Raw genomic sequence first — 19,917 nt, forward strand, 5'->3', positions numbered from 1 at the left:
TGAGTGAATGGAGAGACTCGAAGCGCGGAGTCCGGAGTGTCAACAACTGTCTGGGACAGAAGATCATGCCTCAGGCCTGAACATGGCCAGGAACTTAGTCTGAGTTCCTTGCGTAAAGCTGGGAGACACAAAATGTTGGATAAGAAAGCTCCCTCCACTGTCCCTCCATTGTCTTCAAGACTGGGTCCAGTTTTCCCACCTTGGCATTGAGGGAATCCTGACTCTGGCTTCTGCTCTTATCTCCATCTTCTTTTCCCACTGCTCCTTCTTCTTTGTGTCTGAGCCCCAGGAATACCAAACCAAGTTCCCTAAATGTCTGGCAATTTTGCACATGCCGTCTCCCCTGTCAGGAATGTCATTCTCCTTCTTGTTTCCCTAACTTAACTCCTCCATCTCCTCTTATCCCACCTAGACTAGGAGGTGATAGTCGTTGATGTGCTTATCGTCCTTATGGCCACAAACCCAGCTCATCCTTCAGTTATAGCACTTACCGTGTTCCGACGTGTCGATATACCTGTCTACGTACCTGGTTGGGTGCGTCCTGAGGTCAGGGACCACTTTGTTTTCCATACCCCCAAACCCTATGGCATACTTGGCACTTACTTGGTTCTCAGTAGAATCTGGTGAAAGAGTCAGTGAATTAATATGAATCCAAGCCTTAATGAACACAGCAATAACTACATATGTTGAAGAGTTGTTTTACTCTTGGCATTTACAGATATTTGATTCAAAAACACTACCAACTAAAAATGATATATCATGGATAACATAATAACTTACATTGGAGTTACATTTCCAGTAGCTGGTAAAGAATGTCCATTCCTTTTGCCTCTGCAACAAAACCACCCTTGGTTGCACCTGAGCCCAGAGCAACTGAGGTGCTCAAGATTGCCCAGCACAGAACAAAAAGGCTAAAGTCTTATTAAACAGTTTGGGCTCTGCTGATGGCGCATGGATCCTCTAAAAAAATACACAACTCTATGACCCAGATTTTCCAGAAAAGTCCCACTTTCAAGTGTTTGTTCCATTTTTCCCACAAATAAGCATACATTTTTCAAGCCATATGTCTCTATTTTGTTTAAGAAAACATGACTGCTGTTAAATATCCAATTCCAGCCCTGAAAGGTACATTAAGTTCATGATAAACAGCCTTATACTTAACCAAGCATCTCACCTAAAGACGTTTTTTGAATTTACGCCTATTGAAAAAATTTAGAAGTGTCACAGTACCTAAATTTTTTAAAAGTCTCCATCTGACTATATATAAAACTTGGCTACAATTTTTAACATTGTGCTAGTAAAGCTGAGTGAAATGTATTCCTTAAATTTGGAGCTTTTGAACCGGCTTTGCCTTTTGGCCAATTTGGCATCCATTGGGCTAGTCTTTTGCCTCTGACTCAAAATCATAATGGAGACTTTGACCTCACGTCTAGCAAGAAGGATAGGAGCAGGCCTTAAAACTGAGGTGTCCCCACCCCAAATGCAACCACAGTGTTTCCACTGCTTACCTGGTGGGAGCCCCAGGGCAGCCTGACTTGTCACCAGGGGAAAGGAAGACCTGGACTATTCTGGGGAGGGGAAGAGATGGTGGCTCTTGTTTGTTTGACTGACTGCTGCTTGCGCCCAGGAAGAGCCAAAAGCAGAAGAGAAGGAAGCAAAAATAGCTTCTGATAAGGACCTAGATCCAGAGGGGAAACCACTCAGGAACAGAACTGAGGTTTGGAGACGGTCCTACCCACCCCTCTTCCTTTCACACACACCCTCGCTTCCTCTTCCCAGGGCCATCCAACCTGTGAACCCCCTCCCTGCTTGTCTGGGCACTCCTGGTCCAGCACTTGTCATCCTCAATGCCAGACACATGCTTGGCAGGGTAGGTGAAAGATGGGCAGGTGGAGTAGCCTTGGAGCTCAACTCAGGTGGCCTTCACCACTCACCTCCGTAATCCCTTTTACGAGGGGTTGAGCTAACGGTTTGGAGCAGGTGGGTCCTAAGGAGAACGGGTCCTTACCCGAACAGATTGCAGGATGGATGAAGGGACAGATATTTAGTTGAACCACAGGAAGTTGCCAGTTATCTAGACAGATAAATAGATCATTTAGGTATGATAGATGGTGGATAACAATATGTACACCTAGGTAGATATAAAAGCAGATGGTGATAGGGATGGCAAGTTAGGAATATACAGATCAATTACAATATGTATTTTAACTGTACATCAGTTATTTGAGGCACATATGTGCTTCTTTCTAGAAGGAAAGGATGGTCTGAGGGATATCAAGGACAAAAGAACAAGATGTGCAGACATCTATGGGAGCAGTGTCAGCCCTGGTAACAGCCAACCCATGCCACAAACCCTATTCCTAACCTGCTCCCACCTCGACAATTACAGTAAAATCCCCAGCAGAACAGAACTGTCAGAAATTAAACTCTACGAAATTGTACATATCACTTAGGTACAAATGAGATATCTTGTTTTAAGATAATCCATAAGTACATCTTAGGGTTTTGTAAAATAGCTCATAAACTATGATTTATACACTGACTTGAGCTAATCTGCCCCCATGGACTCGCAGTTATTATTTATCACTTTCTCCCAAACTGAAATATAAGTATTCTGGACCATTAGTTATTGATCACAGTCCTCTCTCACACCAAAGGGGACAGATGGAATCACAGTCAGGGTCACCTTCATACTGTCAATGCTAAGCTAGAGAACAAGGCTTTCCATTACCTCATCTTTAAATGGAAGGTAACTGGCAGAGTAGAGCTGACCTGATGTGCCCAGCAAGTCTCAGGTCAAACGTCTTCAACCCAGAACAGAGACATGGCAAGCCTTGCTCACTAGAGACTAGAAAGGTCACTTGAGCCCACCTAAGTGCAGGTGGCCCAAGGGGAAGAGACAGGGGACACTGCCTTGCCTTTGTAAGCCCCAATCGGTAATGTGGACCCATCAGTTTATCTACTCCTCAGCCTATAGGGAAAAGTGAATAAGGCAGCAGAGCGAAGGGTGTGTGTTTCCCCACCGACACTTTTGAAAGGGTTGAGTTCTACAAAGTGTCCTCTTTTATGAGCAGAAGCAACAATGTGTAGAGAAAGGTCCTTCCTGCAAAAGTCTGTGAAGCCAATGGAGCTCCTTGGGAGCTGATGTGGAAATAGTGATTTGTAACTCTTGTTATGACCCTTCTTCTACATATACACATATAGATAGCTTGGAAATACCAATCCATATTTTGGAGGCCCTACTGAAGGGATTCCAATATTGTAAATTCCCTTGTTCCCCCAATGGGTGTGAGGTTTTCCACTTCTCAGGTCCAGGCGTGGCTCCTTACCATGGTGGCCAAATGCTTCCTGGATGGGGCTGTGGGATACTGATTGCCCCTTCATGAGCCTTGGGATATCCACCAGGGGAGAGCTGGGGAAACTACTTTGCCTGGTTGGAGCCCCAGATGGACGACTAAGGCCCCAAAATGTCAGGCCGAGAGAGAGCCTCCCCAGTTCTGCTGTGAACGGTCCAAGTGGGTAGCACACTTTAAACTCTCTTGAGAAATGTCATGAGTGTGTCCCAGAAGCCTGTCTGGAAGGTGACATTTATGGACACTAACTTGTTTCCAGAATCAGAAAGGAGATCCGTGGCAGAAATCTCCCCCCACCCCCCAATCCCCAGATACCTAAGGAAAATTTCCTTGACGCAGGACTCAAATGACAGAATAGGTGATTGGGCAGGCCGTGAAACCCATAGGCGGGACACTGTAGACTTAGTGCAGAAACGAACAATTTCTGAGACAGACAAGAAAAAAAAACAAAAAATAAAATAGCAACAGACTTAGAGGCTTACTTCTGTGACTGTGGAAGAACCCTTGAAGACCCTGCTGAGTATCTGAGTATGTGGAAGACCCTGCTGAGTATCTGAGTATGTGGAAGACCCTGCTGAGTATCTGAGTATGTGGAGAGCAGCAGCGATCTGCATGTTAAATTCCTAAACACCCCAAAAGGCAGGAAAAGAAAACTTCAGCATGCGCACTGATGATGAGAAAACCCCTGCAGAGGGCACAGGAGCAAGGAACTATTACAGGAAGGAGTGAAATAATATAATGGCTCCAGGATAATCAGAGATATGAGTTTTGTTTGTTGGATGACTTGGTTTTGTCTTTAAACCTCTGAGAGGTTGAAGCTGCAGATAAGAGAGAAGAAATTTCAAGGAATGAGGTGCCTAGAGGGGTGGGAGTGAATGAGATCCCAAGTGGGTAAGGAAGGAGTTCCCTGGAGAGGGAAGACACACGCACCTCCTTCACTGATGTGTGGGCTTTCGGGGAGGGATAGAAGCAATGCAAGTAAGTTTTAGACCAGAGTGGGGAAAGGTGATGAGTACCATCTTGTTGAAACCATGCAACTCAGATTGGGACTTGAACCCACGTTCTTTTAATTGATATCACATTCCTGGTCTCAGGTCTTCTTTTTTTAAACATCTTTATTGGAGTATAATTACTTTACAATATTGTGTTAGTTTCTGCTGTATAACAAAGTGAATCAGTTATACGTATACATATATCCCCTTATCCCCTCCCTCTTGCACCCCTCAGGACTTAATAAAGCTCAGGTTCTTGATATCTCGTTGCAAAAAGAAGTCAGTGAGAGACAAAGTGATAGGTAAGAAGCAGATTTATTTAGAGAGGAACACACTCCACAGACAAGAGTGAGGGCCATCTCAGAAGGTGAGAGGCCTGAAATATGGCATGGTTAGTTTTTATGGGCTGCATAATTTCATAGGCTAATGAGTGGGAGGATTATTCCAACTATTTTGGGGAAGGGACAGAGATTTCCAGGAATTGGGCCACTCCCCACTTTTTAAAACAAATTAATTTATTAATTTATTTATTTTTGGCTGCGCTGGGTCTTTGTTGCTGCAGGCAGGCTTTCTCTAGTTGTGGCAAGTGGGGGCTACTCTTCTTTGCGGTGTGCAGGCTTCTCATTGTGGTGGTTTCTCTTGTTGTGGAGCACGGGCTCTAGGCGCTCGGGCTTCAGTAGTTGTGGCTCGCGGGCTTAGTTGCTCCATGGCATGTGGGATCTTCCCGGACCAGGGATCGAACCCATGTCCCCTGCACTGGCAGGCGGATTCTTAACCACTGTGTCACCAGGGAAGTCCCCCACTTTTTGATCTTTGATGGTCAGCCTTGGAACCGTCATGGTGCTGGTGGGTGTGTCGTTTAGCATATGCTAATGTAGTACAATGAGCATATAATGAGGCTCAAGGTCCGCCATCTTGGACCTAGTTGGTTCTAACTAGTTTTTGTCATGACCTAGAGCTACGTCATTCTCTTAAAGGTTGTGCCCTTCCCCCTTCCCTCCTGTTTCATTATTGCCATTGTTCTCTCTGTGAAGTGTGCAGCAAGGGCCTTGCTCAGAGTGAATAAAAGTGAAGCTGTAAGGAAAGAGTGGTGGCAGTTTTCAAAAGTCATTGGGGAAAACTGGGGGCCCGGGCCAGCCATGGAGGCGTGTGAGGGAAGGTTCAAGGCTCGGTGTTGATGAAGGTGGTGGAGCTGGTGGTGTGAATTCTGAGGAGGATGTGGGTGAGGACTGGAACAGCCACTTGACTGGAAGGGCACCCCCTCCTGTGTGGGGTGAGGCTGGGGGTCTGTCTGAGCCACCTCCCCTTGAGGGACCCAGATTTCTCCAGCTTCCTTTGCTCCCTGATAGGAACGTGTTTATGAGAGAGGCCATAACCTTGCGGTGGTGACAAGGCTCAGAGTGGCACATGTTGAGGGGAGCTGGAACCACCGAGACCACTGGGACCCAGAAGCTAGAGGGTCAGGAAACAGAGGGAGTCTCACAGAAAAATAGAGGGGGGCAGGGGTGGGGGCTATTAATCCAACCCATTATTTAATAGCTGAGAAAAATGAAGACCAGAAAAGGTAAAGACAGTGGCAGAGGAGGGACTCTTAGCAGATCATCCACTCCTCATCCAAGTTATTTCCATGGCTCCCAGGCAGGGAGGTGGGGAGGGAGACATCTAAGAGGAGATGAATCTCCTCTTGGAGCCACTAACCTTGTGAGGGATAGGCTCTTGGTGTGCTCCTGGGAGACTGGGCAAGACATTTAATTACCACCTCCCTAACCCTCCCCCCCCCCCCCCACCGCATATCAGGATGAAACAGGAGGGAAGGGGGCAGGGCACAACTTTTGAAAGAATGACATAGCCTGAGGACATGATTAGAACCAAATGGGTCCAAGATAGTGGACAAGTGGCAGACTTCCACTAGCTCTTGAGCCTCAGTATACGCTCACTGTGACACACCAGCAAGCTAAATGACACACCCACAGGCGCCATGAGAGTTCCAAGACCGACCATAAGGATCAAAAAGTGGGCGGTGGCCCAATTCCTGGAAATCCCCGCCCCTTCCCCAAAGAGCTGGAATACTCCTCCCACTCATTAGCCTATGAAATTACCCACCCCTAGAAGAACTGACAAGCCCATACCCTGGTGCCTTTCTCGCCTTCTGAGATGGCCCACACTCTGTCTGTGGAGTGTGTTTCTGTCTAAATAGATCCACTTCTTACCTATCACTTTGCCTCTCACTGAATTCCTTCTGTGCTGAGACATCAAGAACCTGAGCCTCAGTAAGTCTAGACACCAGGTGAGTAATTCTAATTAAAAGACTGTGGGGGCTTCCCTGGTGGCGCAGTGGTTGAGAGGCCGCCTGCCGATGCAGGGGACACAGGTTCGTGCCCCAGTCCAGGAAGATCCCACACGCCGCGGAGCGGCTGGGCCCGTGAGCCATGGCCGCTGAGCCTGCGCCTCCGGAGCCTGTGCTCCGCAACGCGAGAGGCCACAACAGTGAGAGGCCTACGTACCGCAAAAAAAAAAAAAAAAAAAAAAAAAAAAAGACCGTGGGTTCGAGTCCCAAGCAGGGTTTTGGCCAGGTTTGAGTCCTGGCACGTGGGCTCAGGTCCCAATCAGAGTTACACGTTTCAGTTGAGGGCTGGTGACATGCGCGGAGGAAGGATCTCCTGAGGAAGGGGGTAGTGGTGAGGAGATGGACCACCGATGCAGGGATAGCATTTGCAGGCAAAGCAGCTGCTCATACTTGCCATCTTCACAAGGAAGCTGAGGTTAAGAGTTTCAAAACAAGTTCATTGCCAGTAAAAAAAAGACAAAAATCAATCAAGACTTCAGCTCAGCAACTGCTCAGCAGCAGCTCTGTCTCCCCACCTCCATACCCTACACTAGATTTGTCTTAGAATTCACCTACAACACCTCCTAGAGGCCTGGCCTTCATTCTCCTAGCCAATCACCATCTGGTTCCCAGGGCGAAATGCAATATCCAAACCCAGAGCAACAGCCTCCAGTCCCGGTGGTGGATATCAGAGCCTCAAGGAAAAGCCGGCCACCACAACGTTCTCCCCAGTGATGTAGCTGGCGTCTGGAGAGCACAGGAAGGACAGAGTCCCCACAGTCCTCTGGCTGCCCTGCCCTGCATGGAAGGGGGACAGAACTGCAGTCTCGGTGCCTGTGCTAATGAACTCTGACCTCTGTCTCCCTGCTGACCTGACTGGAGGGCCCAGCATACCTCCACCCCTGTTTCCCACCTCCCAGGCTCCTCCTGTCCTCCAGCTCCCGGCTCCCAGGCTGTGCAACCCGAGACTCGTTGAGAGGAATTTCTGATAAGCCAGGATGCAATCAGAGTCCTCTCGCCTCTGGGGACCCCACCTACCTCTGCGATCCACAGAGATTTTTAAAAGAGTTTTGCACGGCTAGATTATATTCAACCTGAAAAAATTCAGAGAGTCAGTGCTCGATAGGATTGTGACAGGCAAAAGAGTGGCTGCTCTTGGCAGATGTGTGCCTTTTGGCGAAGATGACCCCGCTTAGGGCCGGGGCTGGGGATTCCACTGGATCTTCTCACAGAAGCCAGAGCCCTGATTCTGCTACAGAGAAGTGAGAGGCTGCTGTTCTCAGAGCCCCGAGCGGCTTGCCCAGCCCGGGAAAGCACAGGGTGGTTGGCATGGGAACTGCTGGCAGCTGCTAAATCCTCACCACTCGGCCGAAGTCAGTCTTGACAAGTCCTGGAGACACACCACGCACTCGGATGCCCTTATGGGGCCAGCTCCACAGCCAAGGACTTGGTAAGTCCCAGTGGGGCAGTTTGCTGGCGGTACTGGTCCAGCAACTAAGAAGGAAAAAGAAACAGTAAAAGTACACTGCCAGTGAGGGGAGGAGCTCTTGCTGGACCTCCAGGGCTGTGGAGGATAAACCTGCTCGCCCTTAGACCCAACTCAGACGCGCCTGCCACTCCACCCCTGGGAATTACCAAGGAACAAAATTGAAGCAGGAGCAGGATGAAGTCCGGGCTTAAAGAAAGTTCCGGAAGGCAGAGGCTATGTTGGTCTATGCTCGACCCAGAGAGAAAAGCTTAGGTGCGAGGTCAGGGAATGGGACTGAAGAGACCCAAGGACAGACCCCTGCTGTACCATGACTTGGTCGACCTTGGGCAAGTCACTTAAGATCTCTAGGTCTCAATTTCCTCATCTGCTATGTGGTTTATAAGCGCTGCCTGTCGATAGTCACAGGAATGCCATGTCTATACTGCCCCCTGGTGTGAGTTTTTAAAAGAACTCTCCTTTGAGCCCATACAGCCCCTCTGGTGCCAGACTTGGTGAATGCATGTTCAAGACACCCCTTTCCTTCAGGAGAATAGAGTACCTCTCCAGGGTGCGTGGCTTGGCGAGCAGGGCATAGACTGGATTTCAGCTCCCACTTGTCCCTGTCCCTGGACCTGGTGCCTTTGCACAGTGAACAACCTGTACAACCATCCACGGCAGCCCTGGGGGTGTGGGGTTTGAATGAGATAAAGGCAATGAGTGTGATTTTAAGTGTGGACCAGAGAGATGTTCAGTGTTTGTGCACTTGGATATTTTTATCACACAGGATCAATATTCACTTCCCCGACACCCTGGCATCCATTCCACTGCCCCCTTCCAAAGCTCCCCACTCACTGTGTGGAGGTACATAGACAGCAGCAGTGGCAATGAGCACCGCAGAGCCTCCCCTGTGAGGAGACAGACAGGTGTGATGAGGTAAAAGGTGAGCACAAGTGTGAAGCAGATGCTCCCAGAAAATGGGCTTCTGACGAGGAGACAGAACTGAGCTATAATGGGAGAAGAAGGGACATTGGGGATGGGGCCAGGGTCTCTGGGGAGAAGTAAAATCTTTTGGGCCTGAGAGGGTGCTGACGCAGCCTCCCCTGCTGGGAAAGCCCAGGACTCCCTGGAACCAGTCACAGGGGCAGGGCCAATCAGTAGCTGGGTCTCTGGAGAACAGAGCTGGGAGCCTGGAGGCAGCCGTCAGGGTGAGGTCAGTGCAGCCCGGGGGACAGCGACTCCCATAGGAGGGAAATGCGTTTAGAGTCACCTGAGTTTCAAATCTAGAACTGTTTCTGATTCAGACAAGAAGAGGTGAAAAGCAAAGGGGGGAAAACTTGGTTACCAGAGGCGTGCAGGGGAGGGACTGAAAGGGCTTCCTCTGGCCTCTTTGGAGGGGTTTGGCTCTCTGGGTTACACTACCAGGCCCTGGGCCTGGCATCTGGCCTGCCATTCTCAGAGGACACAGCCTGTCAGGGGTGATTGGGGCTCTTCTGTGGGTTTGGAATTTGCGGGCCACATTCCTTCCAGACGGTCCCTTTCGCTGTATTGGCCACATCCCCGGGGACAAAGTAGCCTGCAGATGTGGTTCAGGAGGCGACGGGGACAGACCCTGGCAGCCAGAGCACACTCCTTCTACCTCCTCTCCTTGGGATATTCCACTGAGGGCTCCTTCCCCAAGTGTCCCCTTGGTGTAGAGGACAGCAAGGCCGAGTCCCCCCAACTCCACGGGCCCTCCCTGCCCTCCCCCCTTTTCTCCACGAGGGGCAGCACCTGGATCAGCAGCACAGCTGGGACCTCACGTTCACGACCAGGATCTGCAATCAGAACAGGGTGGGGAAGCAGCCACCTCGGCTCCCTCGAGTCCCATGGGGAGGAGCTGTGGGTGTGGGTGCTCTTCTCCCAGAGTGCGGAGGAGGGGTCTGAGGGACCTGCTCGCCCACCAGGAGCATTTGGCTTACGAACCCCTCACTGTCATTCACGCCAGACTCTCCTCATGGCACATCACCCTCCAGAGAACCAGGTCAGTGAAAATAGTTATCAGGAAAGGACGTTAGGAAAGGTGGGGTGTTAGTGCCTGCTTTAATGAGGAGAGGTGAGAATTTGCACAAGGTAAACAACAGTGCTGTTTTTAGGGGCCGATGCGGAAATCTGGCTTTCCTAGAAAAGCCTGAGGCTGGGCAAAGGAGGGAGGGAGAAGAACTTGGCTGGGAGAGCCAGGGAATGTGAGAACCAAAGAGAGAAAGTGGAGCAGGGTCTACAAGGAGAGGAAGGAAGGGGTGGTCAGCGGAGGAAGACTTGACAGGGAGGAAAGAGGGAACGGCTCAGCCTGATCGCAGGCCCCACCTCTGCGCACATCGGGGGAGGGGTCAGGATGGTGCCCTCAGAACCGCAGGGGCAGGGAGTCTGCAGAGGCAGCAGGAGTCCCTGCTGTGCTTAGTGTGTTCCATCTGGGATGCCGGGCAAGGGTCCCTTTTCTCAGCCGTGTCTAAGGACACGTGAGGTGTCCCGGGGACAGCCAGACTGGAGGGATCAGAATGGGTGCCAGTGAGTCCAGACTACAACAACCTCAGGTTTCTGAGCCAGGAGAGAGGATCTGGCCCTGAGCGGGTGTGTCCCGTCACCCCTTGCGCTTGGAGGAAGGCTGAAGTAGAGAAGGTCTGCAGCATCATTGGCCACCTGGGCAGATTGACCCAGGTGTGCTCTACCCATTGGGACCGGGGGCGGTGGTTCCAAGGAACAGGGGGCAGCTGGGAACAGGTGCAGGTGTGTAGGTAGATTTGGGAGACGGAGAGAACCTCACAGCTCCATGCTCCCCAGGCCACACCTTGTCCCCCACCAGCTTACCGGACCCCAGGATGCTCCCCACCAGGGGGTTGACTGCAGCACTCACACCAGGAATTTGATGCCCCCAGGACTCTAGGGCCTGGGGGGAGACAGAGGCAGCACAGAAGGTGAGGAAGAGACGAAACTGTGGACCAGAAACCTCCTCCCTTTAAGTTCCATGTACCTGGTGTCTCTTCTCTGGAAAACATAGCTGACTGATTCCCACTGTCCTTTAAGGCTCTTCAAAAACAACCTTTTCTCTGTGAGCCCCCAAGAAGAGTGCCCACACCCACAGTGACCACGATGGGCTCCCCAGCCTGGCATCTCCCCTGCTCCGGTCCACAGACCAGCCCCTGTCATGGGCATTGTCCCAGCTTCACCAGGCTTCGGGCATCTGTACCCTGCAGGGACCTGCCAGGGGCAGAGCCACAGTCCTGCTTAAGAATGTGGGTTTGGGGGCTTCCCTGGTGGCGCAGTGGTTGAGAGTCCGCCTGCCGATGCAGGGGACACGGGTTCGTGCCCCGGTCCGGGAAGATCCCACATGCCGCGGAGCGGCTGGGCCCGTGAGCCGTGGCCACTGAACCTGCGTGTCCGGAGCCTGTGCTCCATAATGGGAGAGGCCACAACAGTGAGAGGCCCGTGTACCACAGAAAAAAAAAAAAAAAGAATGTGGGTTTTGGAGTGAGGCAGAGCCCGCTTCAGAATCATCCCTGACACTTAAGGTCTGTTTCCCACCGTAAAGCTGTTATAACAACATTGAGCGCCTCACACACTAATGTGATGGGGTGTTGGTATATGTCTGGCACTGGGAAATATCCAAAATTATCTTAAGGAGTGTTTTGCCTTCCCTAGGCTGGGTCTGTGTGTTCTGATCTCTGCACCTGTATCACCCCTATCCCTGGCCCCTCAGCATGGACAACAGCCAGTCCCGCTTCTCAGCCTTCCCCACGTGGCACACAGTGCCTGTCATGTTCAACCGCTCCCCCTGCAGCACCGCCACCACCCAGTCCACGTTCTGCTGCTTCCAGATGCTGACCACCACGTGGGTCCCATCCTGGGCCAGACGCCAAGGTATGGTGAAGCTGATCCTGCAGCAGAGATGGCTGTGATGGCTTCAGCCCCTTCCCTACCTCCACCTGGGAGCCTGATCATGAGACATAAAATGTATTCCCCAGTGTCCCAGACTCCAAATCTGTCTGAGAAAAAAAGAAACTAACTTTTACTGAGCACCTACTATGTGCTGAACTTTCACAGTGTCCTATCATCCATTCTATCATAAAGGTATTATTATCCAAGTATAATATTTTACAGAAGTGGTTAAGTAAAGTCACAAACTGCCCAGGGAAACAAATATGGAGCCCGGATTCAAATCCACATCTGAGTCCAAAGCACCTGCTCTTTCCAGCTTCTCACTCTGCCTCCTGGGAAATGGGAGTGTTTAATGACAGAAGCTCACTCTTAGAAAGATGATAGTTTCCAGAGCTGGGTAACAGGATAGTGGATTGGGCAGGGATGTGGGAGAAGGAAACTGACAGCAGATCCACTCTGTAATGGGGATGCTACATCCCTTGGATGCATCCCAGTTGGGTACTCCCATTACTCAGCTACATGTGGACTCGGTGACCACAGCCATTTCGGCAGCCAGTGCACAGCTCCTGTCTGCCCTACTGCCGTGCATTCTCATTGAGAGAGGGAGTGGCCCAATATGTATGCCATCTGTATGCTCTGGACTCCCAAATTTATGTCTCTAGCTCAGACCTCTCTCTCGAACCCCAGACTAGCGTATTTAAATGTCTACATTTTTACAAAATTATTTTATTGAAGTATAGCTGATTTACAATGTTGTGTTCGTTTCTGGTGTACAGCGAGGTGATTCAGTTATATAAATATATAGTTTCTCCTAATCTTTTTCATTACAGTTTATTACAGGATACTGAATATGGTTCCCTGTGCTATACAGTTGAACCTTCTTGTTTATCCATTCTGGGTAATAGCTTGCATCTGCTAATCCCAAACTCCCAATCCATTCCTGCCCTACACACCCTCCTTGGCAACCACAAGTCTGTTCTCTATGTCTGTGAGTCTATTTCTGTTTCGTAGGTAAGTTCATTTGTGTCATATTTTAGATTCCACATATAAGTGATATCATATGGCATTTGTCTTTCTCTTTCTGACTTACTTCACTTAGTATGATAATCTCTAGGTCCATTTGTGTTGCTGTAAGTGGCATTATTTCATTCTTTCTTATAGCTGAGTAGTATCCCATTGTATATATGTACCACATCTTCTTTATCCATTCATCTGTCAGTGGACATTTAGGTTGCTTCCATGTCCTGGCTATTGTTGTGCTGCCATGAACATTAGGGTGTATGTATCTTTTCAAATTAGAGTTTTCTCCACGTATATATGCCCAGGAGTGGGATTGCTGGATTATATGGCAACCTTATTTTTAGTCTTTTGAGGAACCTCCATACTGTTCTCCATAGTGGCTGCACCAACTTACATTCCCACCAACGATGTAGGAGGGTTCCATTTTCTCCACACCCTCTCCAGCATTTATGGTTTGTGGACTAAATGCCTACTTGACATCTCCACTGAGATACCTAGTAGATACCTCAAACTTAATACACCCGTGACAATTTTAAAACATGTCCGCAAACTCTGTGATATGCTTTCCTTCAGAAGTGGAGCCTAATTCCTCTGCCCTTCAACGTGGGCTGGTTTTAGTGCAGTGAAGGTGATGGTGTGTAACTCCGGGGACTAGGTCACACAAAGGCACCGTGGCTTCCATCTTGGTTGCTCTCTCTTTCTCTCTTTCTTGGACCCCTTGCTCTGGGAGAGGCCAGCTACCAAGTTGTGAGAACACTCAGGCAGCTACAGAGAGGCCCATGTAGCCAGGAACTACCTCCTACCAACAGCCATGTGAGTGCACCATCTTGGAAGTGGATCTTCCATCCTCAGTTAAGCCCTCAAGCCCCTATTGACATCTTGACTGGAACCTTAGGAGAAACCCTGAACCAGGACCACAGCTAAACCACTCCTGACCCACAGAAACTGGGCTAATAAATGGTTGTCTTAAGTCACTAAATATTGGGGTATTTTGTTATGTAGCAATAGATAACTAATAAATATCAAAACTAAACTTCTCATATTTCCCCAAACCTGCTCTATCTTCCACCTTCCCTCTCTCAGATGATGGTAACTCCATCCTTCCAATTACCCAGACTTAAGACTTTGGAGTCATCCTTGATTTCCCTGTGTCATACCTCACATCCGATCTCTCAGAAAATCCTGTTGGTTCTAACTCACTATGTATCAAAATCTAACACTGTCACCACTTGCACTGCTACTGCCTGGTGGGAGCCACTGTCATCTCTCTCCCTGTTTCCATCCTTGCCTGCCTAAAGTCTAACCTCAACACAGGAGTCTGAGTGAGCCTTTAAACATGTCAGCCGGAGCAGGTGTCTCCTCTACTTAAAAACTTGCAGTGACTCCCCACGTCATTCAGAGTAAAAGCCCATCTTAGTCCGTTCCGGTTGCTGTAACAAAAATACAATAGGCTAGTAGCCTATAAACAGAATTGTAGAATTTAATTTCTAACCTTCTTGGAGGCTGGGAAGTCCAAGATCAAGGTGCTCGCAAATTTGTTGTTTGGTAAAGGCCCACTTTCTGGTTCATAGACAGCTTCTTCTCACTATAGCCTCACTCAGTGGAAAGGGTAAGAGAGTTTTCTCAGGCCTCTTTTATAAGGGCACTAATCCCATTATTCATGAAGGCTCCACCCTCAGAACCTAAGCACTTCCCAAAGACCCCACCTCCAAATATCATCAACATGAGGTTTAGGATTTCAATATATGAATTTTGCAAGGGACATAAACATTCAGACCATAGCAAAACCCAAATCCTTGCCATGACCTAGAAGGCTCTAAATGATCTGTGCTCCCCCTTGCATCTCCGACCTTACTACTATTCTCCTCCCAGCCACAGTGGCCTCCTTGGGTTCTTCAAACATGCTGAGCACGCTCCTGCCCTAAGGTTTCTGCACTGGCTGTTCCTCTGCTGAAATGCTTCTCCCTTAGATAGCCACACATCTGTCACCTTCCCCTTCTTCAAGGCTTTGCTTGAATGTCACTTCTCAATGAAGCCAAACTTGGCCACTCTCTACTCCCCTCTCCTTCCATCACTCTGGATCCCTCTTAACTTCTTCTTTTCCACCATACTTATCACATTCCAACATACTATGTCATTTACTTTTTTATAATGTCTCTTGTTTATTATCCATACGCCTTGCCTAGACTATAACCTCCAGGAGAGCACTGATCTCTATCTGCTTTGTTCACTGATGTACCTCAAGAGCCCAGAACAGTGACTGACTCACAGTAAGCACTCAATATATATTTGTTGGGACTTCCCTGGTGGTGCAGTGGTTAAGAATCTGCCTGCCAATGCAGGGCACACGGGTTGGAGCCCTGGTCCGGGAAGATCCCACGAGCCGCGGATCAACTAAGCCCGAGAGCCACAACTACTGACGCTTATGCGCCTAGAGCCTGTGCTCCGCGACAAGAGAAGCCACTGCGAGAAGAAGCCTACACACTGCAACGAAGAGTAGCCCCTGCTCACCGGAACTAGAGAAAGCCCCTGTGCAGCAATGAAGACCCAACGCAGCCAAAATAAATAAATTTATTTTAAAAAAAAGAAAGGACATTTTAAAAGATTAAGGCAGAAATTATTAAATTTAACAAATCAACAATAAATTTGAAATGAAATTTACAAAAACATCAAAAGTAATTTTCTTCTGATGGAGCTTTGATGGGTGATGGAGCTTCAGGTGTTTTCTTTCCCTTGACTTTCTACTTTACTTCTCTTACTAGATTTTCTAGGAATAGTATTGCTTTTATAATACAAAGACTTTCTTTTTTAAAAAAAAGTCCTGTAGGGCTTCCCTGGTGGCGCAGTGGTTGAGGGTCCGCCTGCTGATACAGGGGACGCGGGTTCATGCCCCGGTCCGCGAGGACCCCACGTGCCGCAGAGCAGCTGGGCCTGCGCGCCACGGCCGCTGGGCCTGCGCGTCCAGAGCCTGTGCTCCGCGGCGGGAGAGGCCACAGCGGTGAGAGGCCCGCATACCGCAAAAAAAAAAAAAAAAAGTCCTGTAACACTTACCACAGAGGATTTTGAAAGACTCTCTTCAAATGGCAACACATTTAAAGCTCCAGTAGTAAAATCTGCTTTTTAAATTTGATGACCCTGGCTAAGTTACACACTTAAACTGTATGAAAACTGGCCTGTTCTTAGATTTTCTGAACGATTACCATGGTCCTAATCAGCTGTCAGCAAACGTCAGCCACACTTCCTAGACATAGGGATCAGTAGGAAAACTCTAGAAGGAATTCCCTAAGGGATAAGATCAGGCTTCCTGTCCCCCACAGCAGAATCCTAAGGAGCCTCAGCCCAGCCTGACCTTGTGTTCTGAGGAGAGGAAAGCCCAGAGCCTCCGAAAGTGGAGAGTGGCAGGCCCAGTAGTGCCCCTTTGATCAGTGGCTATTGGCTTCTGCAGCCTGGACTGGAGATTTGGCGTTTTATCCTCAGGGATTAAAAAGAAAGAAGGAGGTTTGTAAATCAACTATACTTCAATTTAAAAAGAAAGGAAGGAAGGAAGGAAAAGAAAGAAAGAAGGAAGGAAGGAAGGAAGGAAGGGGGAAAGTCAGTGTTGCCTTGGATAAGGACCTAGTACCCGAAGGGTAACCAGGCAGGGCCATAAATGAGTCTTTAGAAGAGCACAGGCATACACACACACACACACACACACACACACACAACACCCTTACTGCAGTCTGGGCTGGACTATGAACAGCCCCTCACTGGCCATACTCTGGTCACTCACGGTGGTGACCAAGGCTCCTGCAACACAATCCTGGCATCTTGCGGGATAGAGGGTAAGCTAGGCAGAGATAAATTCCTGTCTATAGTCCCAGCCCTGGGGGGATATTCCTACCCACCTTTCCTAGGAGATAAGTTGCCTTTCTGGAGAGCACAGAACCTTGCCTGAGATGTGGATCCTAATGACCCTTCTTTGATTTATGGGTGGGGAGCTTCGTAAAGCAGCAGCTCCTCTCTGTAGATTCCCAGATACTGTCTCCCATGGGCATAGACATTTAAGGCTTAGCTTCAACCCCCATTCCTTCTTCTCTCACACCCGCTTCAGAATATTCCGATGAGCTCAGCCTCCCCTCCCTATTCTACCTCTTAGTCTTCTTTTAGAGTCATTAGAGCATCGGAACAGACTTTCTGTTTGCACAAATCACACACATGGACACAGCCCAGACCCAAAAAAAGGCCAGCCCCCCGAATCTGTCTACAACTGGCTCCATCACACTCAGACGCCTTATCTTTGGAGGTAGTAGGAAGGGAGGTCGAAGTAGGGGTCACTACCATACGATAGTGGGAAAGCCCCGAGAGGGAATGAGTGCAAAATGAGGGGAGGAGAATGGGTCACCCATGGAGAGATCTTAGGAGGTATGTGCATCCCACATCAAGCGTGTCATTTGGTGTTCAAGCCACCAACACAACCATGATTCTCCATTTTACTCAGTGCACTTCGTAATGGCTGTAATTATGTTTCAGTTGGTAACATACTTATCTGTATTTCTGACATTGCACCATTCAAATCCTTTACTGCGGTGACTGCTTATTCTGAGTGGTGTCTGCCACGCCCAGGACATTGTTCTGTAATTCTAGCGGATTGACAGACTAAGAGAGCGAACCACATCCTCTGCAGAAGAACCAATGTCCTTACTTACGCGATGAACTTTGCCAACACCTTCTCCCTGAATATCTAGTGTTTACAACTTTGCAGTTGATCCTAGTGTTCTGTGATGGTTTGTTTCATTTTATAACTGAAAGTCTAAGTAGATATTAAAGTAACAAACTTCCAGGCCACAAAGTATTTTACCCCATGGCACTGGAAGTATTTTGAAACCCATGCTTTTCTGTTTCGTGTTTACCCTTAATATTATATCCCGAGCAGTCTTCATGGCACTAAATAGTCTTTTAAAATATGATTTTCAGCAGATTGTATATGCCACCTAATAGATGATCTACAATTAATTAACAATTTCCTGTTGTTGAATTATTTATGTTGTTTTCAGTTTTTCCTTATTATGTATAATGCTGTGTTTATCCTTGTTGATAAAGCTTTGCTCCCCTACCTGATGAAATCTTTAGGCTAAAGGCAGATTAGTAGAATTGCTAGGAAACAGATATGAATATTTTAAAGTCTCAATGCAGGTGTCAAACTGCTTTTCAAAAGTCTGTACCATTTTACCCTCCAGACAACAGTGTATAAGGGCCCATTTCCTTCACTAATGGTAACGCTTTTTAAGTTTTGCTTATTTGGGTAATAATGTGTACAGAAATTCAAAGAAAGTGTGCAAACCCAGTGTGACCATGTCTGGGTTATGTGGTCTGGCAAAAGTCATCAGGCTTTGTTGTATTTGAACCATAAAAGTTTATGACTGCTGTATCTTCTTCAGGAATTATAAAATTTTATCAGTTGAAACATCCTTGTTTAAATGCATTGTCTTCTAGCATCCATTATTCCAGACAAGAAATCCGATGACAATCTAATCGTTATTCTTTTTCTATATTACCTACTTTGCTTTCTATGCAATGAAAAATGGATGAAAAGTTAGATATATTATAGCACATCCATTGAATAGAGTATTATGCAGCTTTTCAAAAGAATGAATTACGTATGTATTATTTACCTGAATGGATGGTCCTTATATATTATCAAGTGAGAAAAGCAAGTTGTAGAGAAATATATATCATTTTTATAAAAACAAAAATCAACTACAAAACTCTACACATCTGTAATTGTATTTTGTATACATTTTCTAATCTAGAGAAAGGAGCAAAAAGGTAGAAACCAGGCTATTCCATTTTTTAATTTTTCTATTTTTTGTCCGTGCTGTGAGGCATGCAGGATCTTAATTCCCCAACCAGGGACCAAACCCGTGCCCCCTGCAGTGGAAGTGCAGCGTCGTAACCACTGGACCGCCAAGGAAGTCTAAGGCTGTTGGTTTTAGATTCCTTTTTATTTAGGAGAGAGGGTGAAGATTATGGGGGTACATTAATAACATAATTAACACTACTAATGTTATTTCATATTTGCTTAAATTTGAATTTTCTTTACTACTAGAGGTTAGGAATCTTTTCACGTTTATTAATCATTTATTTGATTATATTCTTCTGTAAATTTTCTACTCATATTTTTCCTACTATTCTATTGGACTGTCTGGGGTTTGAGGGGAATCAATTTATAGAAGCTCTTTACATTTTATCAATAGTATGTGTTGCACATATTTGCTGCGGTATATCATTTGTCTTTGACTTTGTTTATGGTGCCTTTTGCCATGCAAAACTGCTAAATGGTTATGTAGCCAAATATATTTACCTTTTTCATTTATCTTTCTCATATATAAGCTCTGAGTTTCATGCCATGTTTAAGAATGTCTCATCCGTTTTAAGATTATTCCTAAATATTATTTTAAATTTTAATTTTGTCTACATTTAGATATTTTTTAATTTAATTTTTATTGGAGTATAGTTGCTTTACAATGTTGTGTTAGTTTCTGCTGTACAGCAAAGTGAATCAGCTATACGTATACATATATCCCCTCTGTTTTGGATTTCCTTCCCATTTAGGTCACCCCAGAGCATTGAGTAGAGTGCCTTGTACTATACAGTAGGTTCTCATTAGTTATCTATTTTATACATGGTAGTGTATATAAATGTCAATCCCAATCTCCCAATTCATCCCAACCTGCCCCGTTCCCCCTGGTATCCATACATTTGCTCTCTACGTCTGTGTCTCTATTTCGGCTTTGCAAATAAGATCATCTATACCATTTTTCTAGTTTCCACATATATGCATTAATATACAATATTTGTTTTTCT

At 47.3% G+C, this 19,917-nt stretch overlaps 1 pseudogene; it reads right to left on the reverse strand.

Annotated features, from left to right (window-relative positions):
- LOC136118420 (dehydrogenase/reductase SDR family member 2, mitochondrial-like) overlaps nucleotides 1-19,917 on the reverse strand; it is a 121,914-nt pseudogene that overhangs the window by 89,298 nt on the left and 12,699 nt on the right.

The sequence above is a fragment of the Phocoena phocoena genome, chromosome 2, assembly GCF_963924675.1.
Source record: "Phocoena phocoena chromosome 2, mPhoPho1.1, whole genome shotgun sequence".
NCBI classification, from domain to species: domain Eukaryota; kingdom Metazoa; phylum Chordata; class Mammalia; order Artiodactyla; family Phocoenidae; genus Phocoena; species Phocoena phocoena.